Source organism: Cryptomeria japonica, chromosome 9, assembly GCF_030272615.1.
Source record: "Cryptomeria japonica chromosome 9, Sugi_1.0, whole genome shotgun sequence".
Taxonomy (NCBI): domain Eukaryota; kingdom Viridiplantae; phylum Streptophyta; class Pinopsida; order Cupressales; family Cupressaceae; genus Cryptomeria; species Cryptomeria japonica.
In genome coordinates, this window is record NC_081413.1 from 352,729,213 (window position 1) to 352,738,663 (window position 9,451).

A 9,451-nucleotide genomic window follows, 5' to 3' on the forward strand; every position below is an offset into this window, starting at 1 on the left:
TAGAACCAAGAAAAAGCAACCCACTGAACCTGAAACCTTGATTTATTCTGCAACTTGAAACCTTGTATTGGATGTTTTTAAATCTATCTCTTTGAGATCATTTGTTCTACTTAAAAAATACATCAACTTGTGTATCACTTGTAATGGAAATTGATAATTATTTGTGATGTTATTTATTGAGCTTGAATCCTTACAAGTTCACAAATCACGTCCTTTTGTTCTCATAGAATATAGACTCAAAACTCTCTAATCAATCACTTTAACAATTCTTAGAATTGCATTGTCAACCCTTAATTTTCTACCAATGTCATTGTAGTAAAATATTTATTTTGTGAATTTTCTCCCATATTAAATTTCATATGATGAAGATACACCTTAGCAGTGGCAATTCCTCTACCATATTGTCTAATATTATGTCATTATATTCTGTGAGATTTTAAAACTTCTAAATATAACTTACTACCTTACCCTACATTACAACATACTTTATTAATTAATATCAAACATAATTTTTTGACATTCAATAAACCTATGTAGTGCCTACCATCCACCAAATAGACTCTAATATTACAACATGTTGACAATTCCCTCTCTTTCAATAGAGTTGGAAAATGTTTTAACCATTTCCCATTACAATGTAAGTATTTTCTCTAACATTATCTATAGTTTTCTTCCATATTAGCATTATCTTTACAATAAAATATGACACCCTTTAATTAAAAAAATATTACATAACAATTTGACATGATATGATCTTATTTTGGACTTAACTAAATATTGGTGTATCACCAATACCTTATGTTCTTTCTGCAACTAATAAATAATATATAAACTAAAATAGGTTTTAAAACCCTATTCATATAAATTGTTTCAGATTCAAACTATTTTGAGAGATTTCACTAATGAATTTTCTAGTCTAAACCAATTCAATATATATAAATTTTTATTATTGTATAGATTTTATGGAATTCATTTTTAATTTTCATTTGAATTTTTCTAATGATGCCAATCATTGAAATACCATCAATTCAATGGAATGTAAAGATTTTTACTTTATATTTTACCATGTTAAATTTGCTAAATTATTACGAACCATTTGTTATAGAATTAATGGTGAAATCAAGGATGATAAATTTAACTGGACATAAGCCTATTTCACTTACTCTTACTTGTGTCCTTCCCTTCCTTGCCCTGTGATAGTAGGCATATTCTGAAAATTGAACAACTCTCTTCAACTTCAAGCTAAGGTCTATTCAGTTGGAGTTGTTGTTGTCATAATGCAGTAGGGAAGGCAGCTAGGACACAAGATCGATTTCAAGATTGTTTGGTTCAAATTCTTCTGCTGCCATCTTACATATCATAATCAACTTTCTCTTTGAGGATTATATTTAGTTAGTTACTCATTCCTTTCCTTTAGCCAATCTATGGAGAACATAGAGATCAACTTAATCAAGTATGGTTGGATGCCTGAAAAATTATTTCACAACTCCCAAAATAGACCTTCATATTCATCTCACACAATGCTAAGCTGATGAATATTTGAGTTAGCAACAACATCGATAGACTAGATGAATTTTAGTATATAAGGTTACATCAATCCTCAATGAGGCCACATCTTACAGTGCTCACATAAATTTTATATGAAATAGTTCTACCACTTTGATAAGCTACATACACTATCTTGTGAATATTTATGTTATACACATCACGCATTTTGATTTGGTCCTAAGATTACTCTTAGTGTCCTTAGGAAGAAAAATCCATGATTTCACTAGAGGTTTAACACTCAAGTTTTTTTTTATTGCGATGCTTTAGGTAGATTATGACCAAAAATATTCCGAGGCCATATTTTGATAGTAACCAGAGCTATCATCTTAGTATATATCCACTATTTCCTTGTATGCCATGTTGGGGCTTGAAATTTCCAAATAATTTAGAGCAACCTACTATTGAAAATGGTGGTCACTTTATGGAAATGGCACAAATGGATGATGAATGATTTGAGCACCTAGACCAAAGGAGGATAAGATAAGGACATGCATGAATTAATTACAATGGACCTTCATGAAAGGTTGTTAAGCTACCTTGTATTTCACATATACATCCATTCCCTTCAAGTCAAAAACAATCTATATATTATAAGCATATTGAACTCTCTATCCTACTTCATGCGTGAGTTAAGAAGTCCATATAATCCTTCATCACCCCATCCTCATAAACCTAGGCATCATATATATTTGTTCCAACAAGTGCTATCATGAGCCATTTTTCTTATGAGGATTGTAGACGTATAAAAATGACCGTATTCCTAAATGAATATTTAATGTTCATTTTATTCTCATTCCTCTATTTAGTTAAATCTAATTTAATTAAATCACCCACATTCTTCTATTTAATTAAATAAATTATTCAATTTATTTATTTAAATTCACTCAAGTCCTTTACATCATTTAATTGAATAAATCATTTAATTTAATTAAATCCCTTCTCTCTACTTTTTAATTAAATTAACATTTAATTAAATAGTTTACCCCAATTTAATAAATCTAATTTATTTAATTTCCCAACTTGCAACCAAATTGAAATAAATTAATTTTATTTTAATTAAATTCTATTTTCCCCACCCACTTGCATTTTCCTACATCTCCCACTTGCATCCTAACCCTCTTCCTAATCTCTTCTAGAATCCATCTAATCCTAATCAATTAGCCTAAACCCATCCATTATCCCCTTTCCCTAAATTTGAGGAGGTCACTTCTTAAATTTGGAGTAAAGTCTTCAAAAGGCATTAAAGCCTTTATGCCTTCAACAAGCTAACTTGTTGAATACCCCCAAATTTGGAAGGACTCTTACAAATTTGTTCCCAAAGTCTTAAAACCATTAATGGTTAACTAACCCTTAGCGGCATGGTTAGAAACTTTTTGCCTAACTTAACCCTCATCTAACCCAAGGGTCTCATCAAGCATTCATTGCTTTGACCATGGTTATCCCTTTAACCTTTGCACAAGAGTTTATCCTTTGGATAAAAGCTTTATCCAATGGATAACCTTAACCTAACCTTAACCCTTACCTCCTAAGGTAACCATGAGGTCTTCTCAAGCATTTAATGCTTCTTACCTCTCCTCTCAAGCAGTCTTATGTTGACAATTGTCACCATTTCATTGGTGAAAATTGTAAACATGGATTGATAACTTTCAATCCTAACCCTTGATTCTCTCCTCCAATCTTGACCATCCATTGCCCTATTTTCCCTATAAATAGAGCTCTCATTCCTCCATTTCAAGATCATCCAAGCTTTATTATCTCATTTATGCTCAATTTTATCAATACATCTAGCCTCTCTTTATAATAGGAATTAATCTAATAAGCATTTTAGAGTGTTTCTGTTATCATTAGCTTAAATCATTAACTAGTATATCATGTTAGGATAGTATTGCTACTAACCTTGTCATCTTATAATCTAGTTTAACTCATTTATAGAATCATGCATAAATAGGATGCATTCATGTTAAAATCAATCTAAAGCATCCCTCGTTCTTGCATTCGTCATCCCTAAGTCACTTTGCTCGGTGATCTAAGAGCAAAGGTATTGACTTGAGGGACCTTGTGAGATATAGAACCATGGAACCTACCTTGGGAAGTTGAGTCATTCTTCATGACTCCATAACTTGCACCAAGAAGTCCTGTGGGTGTGTGGACAAGCTCTTTGAACATCATTTTTCACATTTTGAGTTTCATAGCCCCACTTCTCCCGCATACATTTCTGGTACCCACCGTGGGACTCATCCCCATAAATCAAATCAATTTTTGAATCTAACCACTTTTGCAGGTACGCGGGAAACAAGAATTAGTGTGTGGGGAACATCCCTTAGTGCATCGGGTTAACATTATAGCGCATCTGATACACTATTCGGTGCATGAGACTCATTTCCTAGCGTGTAAAAACTATTCCTTAGCGCATATAATTTTTAACATTTTCCTGTACGTCTCGGCACGGGAACTTAACAGAGTAGTGCATTCGGAAAACATTATATTGCTTCCAATCTGTGTGATAGTGCATCCTGGTTATCCTGTAGCACTTACAATCTTTTCTTTAGCGCATCACAGATAGAAGAAAAAAATAATTTGTAACAGAGAACCCAAAAGTTAGACTTGTGGAAGTCCACAAAGCCATCATTTTTCTAACTGATTGAACTATTTGTTTTGTAGCTTACTAATGGTTTAATTGCAGGTTTGGAGCTTATTTTTATTTAAGCTAGATTTAAAGTATTTGGAAATTTTCTTACTAACTTAGCTAAGTTAGTTAAAAATTTGAATTTCTTTCATTTCTTGTTAAAGTTAAAAATGAACTCACACTTTATTTGGGAACTTAAAAAGAACCACAACAAAAAATTTTCTTGCCTTCCTAGGAGAAAAACTTTCATTTGGGCATCTAAAAAGGACAAAACAATCTTTCATTTTGCAAAAAAGCTTTAAAACGAACCTCACCATCCTTTGGTGCATAAAAGGATTAACTTTTAAACTTTGCAAAATAAAAGAACCACACTTGTTTAAAATTTTGTTTCAAGTTAAAGAGGGAAGATCTTCCCCTTTTACCGATTTTATTTTGTTGACGCCAAATCAGAGTTTTGCTTTGTTGACCAGGTTCCTTTACTAGATCAAAAAATCATTGCTTTGAAGAGATAAAATAAACACCATGTTTTTGTGGAGCAACATCTCCATATAGATTTTACCAAATCATTGCAATAAAAGTTAAAAAGAAAACTTGTTTGCTTTGCTACGAAAGTGGAAGGAATATGCTCTCCTCTTAACTGGGTGATCAAAAAACTAGACCACTCTTACGCTTTCAGTGTTTAGTGGATTAAATCCATAGCAGGCCTGCGTTCCCGAGGGGTTGAAAAACTCTTAAAGCCATTCTTTGACCAGTGTGAAGGGAATGACCTAAGTGGGAAATGACTTTGACGCCAAGTGTTCCAACCCACTATAATCAAAAGTGGAAAGTGATGAAAGTCCTTTTCAATGGTTGCGCGCAGCGATTAGCCTTCCCCCAGTATCCTTGAGATACGTAAAGCCTTTGTTCTAAAGGTTGGGAAGCCTCTTGAGGGAGTTTATCACTGACGACCGAACGGGAAGCCTAATTATGAACTTTAGCATAGAAAATTTGAACTGAGTCAGTATCCAAACATTTGTAATATAATAGTGCAAGGGCGGAGAAGAATCTGCCCCCAAGATCGCTCACCATATATCTCCCAAGATAACTACTCAATTGTGAAGCAATTCACTTTGGGTTAATTTCTAGAAAAAGGCAAAAAAACGAGTGCCCCTTAGGGGGTGACAAGGCTGTTTGAGCTGACGGAGTATCGAGACTAGTGGGCTATGGTATTACTTATGACCCTTGAATAAAGAGTCTGACTGAATTGTATGTTGTTGTATCTAAACCTGTTAAAACATCGGGGATTTGAACATATCCTCGTAGAACATACACTCATTATTTAGATTAGGCAAAATGGTTGCTTCTTTTGTGCTGTGCTTTCATTTATTACTTCAGAAAATCATCCATCATTATTGAAAACAAAATCCAAAAATTAAAGAAAAACAACCAAGTCAAACTATCAGTGCAGTTTAGCGCGTAAGAGAAACTTCTTAGCGCGTATAAACCATCCTTTAGCGCACTCGAGCTTCACTTTAGCGCATTCATTCTGAACTTTAGCGCTTCATCAAAATCCAACACTAGAAGTTTAAACTTGGTGCTTTTTGAAAACATTCTGGCACGTTGAAGCAACGGCTTAGCGCGTGGGGATCAAGAATTAGCGCATCGAGACCAACAGTTAGTGCATAACCTTTTAGACCAATGCAAATTCAAAACAAACTAGTTAGCACCTCACATAGGGTAGCTTAGCACGTGGAGTCTATTCTCTAGTGCGTTGAGGAAATTCAGTAGCGCATTGCGTCTCTGTCTTAGCGCATAGCAAAAACTGAGAAAAAAGGGGGCAAAATAGAGGCTATTTTTGAAAAATCTGAAATCAATTTAGGAAGCTTTCTTTCCTCAACTTGAACTTCATCAAACAGAGTATCAAAAACTATTCCCAAAGCAATTTCTCCGTAAAAAAAAGTTGTCAAAATCTGAAAACTAGTCCCAAGATAAAACACATATCTCCTATCAAAATCAGGAAGCATCATCACAAATATCAACAGGTCCTTCAATCAAACAGATTTCTATCCAAAAACACACTTGTTTTAAAACTCCAAGTTGTCAAATCGAGTTTCCATATCGAGAAAGCTCTTATTCCATATCATTTGACACACTTTGTCGTGAGGGGGCATCTAAACCTTCATTTGATAAAGTAAAACTTGACTTTCCAAACAAGATAACTAAATCCAAAACAAATCAAAGGAAACCATTGATCGCTTGTGCATGACTAATCCTCATATTCTAAGAAGAAAGAGTATTTATCATAACACTAAGCTGAGGAAACAACAAGCTAGTTCTCTGAAACTTGCCAAACAAAATAAATTTTTATACATCAATCGCCAACTCTTCAAATCTCATCGAACATTCCTTTGTCATATCCGCTTGTATCTTCAAGACAAAACCAATGAATTTGACAATGAACCATTGAGGAGTAGAGCATTCTGCCAAAAATCAGCATTCAGTCAATGCCTAAATCAAGGAGGAAAGATCAATCTGACCTTATTTCCTGAAGAGTGCATCACTTACAACATACCACGGTTTGAACCACCAACCCCTGAGCAACACATCAAAGAGGAGTTCATTCCCTTTGTCACATAAATTTTCTACTAGATGCCTGCTATTACTCGCTCTCAATGAAACAAACAAAACAAAATACAACCAGAGTCCAACATGGATCGAAGATTATCAAATCCTTTCGAGTGTCCCAATCTAGAAGACACCAAAATTTCTGAGGAACTCCTCTAAGAGTGTCAAGAAAGCGCTTCATTTCAAAAACTTGTGGAAAGACTCATGGAAAACGACAAAGAAAAATATCTACTCAAGCTCACAAGCAAAGGGGTTAAGCTCCCTGACGACTTTGACACTGACATATTTAGAAAAAGGTCTCAACATTATGACTATGAAGAACGACAAAGAGAGGAGGAAGCACGTGGCCCTGAACAAAACATACTGGAGCAAAATCTACCAGAACAGAACTTGCCCAAGCAAAACATCCGTGAACAAAACATACCCCACCACACACCATTTCAGCTTAGAAATAATGCAAGGGAAGAACTCTTCCCTCAGCAGGAAAATGCATCTTTGATTGCTCTCACTCAGCAAATGCAAATGTTGCAAAGGCAAATGCAAGACATGCAACAAGGGACAACAGTATGGTACTCCTTGACTGAAATTTGTCCTTATCCTTTTGACAGATGGTTAAACATGGTACCTTTTCCCCCAAACTTAGATATTCCCAAATTTGACAAATATGATGGGAAAAGCGACCCTCATGATCATGTTCAATAATTTTGCACCATGAGTCTTGAATTTGCCCATGATGACACCTATTTGATGAGGTTATTCCCAAGAAGCTTGGGAGAACAAACAATGGAATGGTTATCCAAAATCACACCTCCTGTCAGATCATTCGATGAATTAGTCAACAAATTCATAACTCAATATTCCTACAACATTAACATGCTATCACTATGCTAGATGTTTGTAATACCAAGCAGAAAAACAATGAAACATTCATGGTATTCCTTCAACATTGGCGACATATGGTTTCGAAATATCCTCGAGATGTGCCCGAAAAAGAAAAGATGGGAATTTTCATCAACAACTTGAATAGTGAGATGAGTTACATAATCAAACTTCAATGCATACCATCTTTTGCCAAATTGATTGAAAATGGCATCCAAATAGAAGAGGCATGTGTCAAGAAAGGAACATTGAAATTCTTCAAAGAAGGAACAAATTCATCCAACTACAACAACCCAAACAACAACCTAGACAAATCCAGATTCTGGACTAGAAACAAAAACACTAGAAATGAAGGAGGAAATGAATCAAATGATATAAAATCCAAACAACCAATGCTAGCATTATCAGGTAATCCTCAAGCTACAAAGAATCCAAAAGGTGCTAACCAAGGCACTAACACTTATGGACCAAATGCCAATCAAGATCATCTCAATGCAAACAACACCAACAATACCCAAAGAAATAACACTAATCGAGGACCTAATACAAACTTGCGAGATAACACCAACAACTTTCCAAAAAGCATTTACACACCACTAGGGAAATCCTTGGAGTCAGCATTCAGAGAACTCCTAGCAAAAAAAATTATCTCCTTACCAGAAATCAACAAATTTGAATCACAAATCAAACCACCTTGGTGGAATGACTCACACTTTTGTGATTTTCATCGCAACAAAGGTCATCAAAAAAATGATTGCATGAGATTGAAGAACATTGTTCAAGACATGATTAATAGAGGCGATTTAGCAGTCGATGGTCTCAAGACAAATGGTGACCATGGAGCCTTTAAGAATCATCTTCCAAACTACAACAAGGATGGAGCTTCAACCTCAAACGATTCAAGTGGAGCTCGTATCAATCATATATACAATAACACCATCAATCATATATCAGCCAAGGACAATCAAGTAAACGTCATCATAATCAAAGACAAGCATGAACATAATTCCGTCAATGTAACAACCAGAGCTCAAAAATATGTCTTGAAGGGGCATACGTCAACAACAAACACCATACCCAAAATTCAATATGATCTAGTCAGTCAACTGCACAAAAATCCTGCTCAAATATCTATACTTGAGTTGCTAAAAGTTTCCCCAAAACACAAAGACATCTTGGAACAAGCTCTATTAGAAACAAGTGTACCTCAAGATCTGGATGCTGGAAAATTCCAAGCCATGGTAGCTCACATGATAGGGCCTCATAACCTTACCTTTTCTGAGCATGATAATATCTCATTAAGCCATCCACACAATACTCCACTCCACATTGAAGTCTTGGTCTACAAGCATCGAGTCAAAAGAGTATTAATAGATGGAGGAGCTAGACTCAATATCTTTATCTTGAAACTTATCCGTGCATTAGGCTTCTCTGAGCAATCTATTGATCCACGCAAAAAGATCACTATCAAAGCATATGATGATGAAGAAAGATCATCCAAAGGAGCAGTAATGTTGCCAAGTCAAGTAGGACCAAAAGGACACTATGTGCCAAGTCTTAGACATAGACCTCACATATAATATCTTATTGGGTCGACCTTGGATACATGAAATGCAAGCAGTACCTTCTACTTATCATTAGTGTGTTAAGTTCCCCTACAATGGACAAGAGATTTCTATATCAGCAGATCATAACCCATTTCAACATTGTAATGCTATGGGGCAGCCCAAGACAACTTGGTTCTACATAATAGAGAAAAACAAAGTTCCTCAGCACCAACTATTCAGCAAGAAA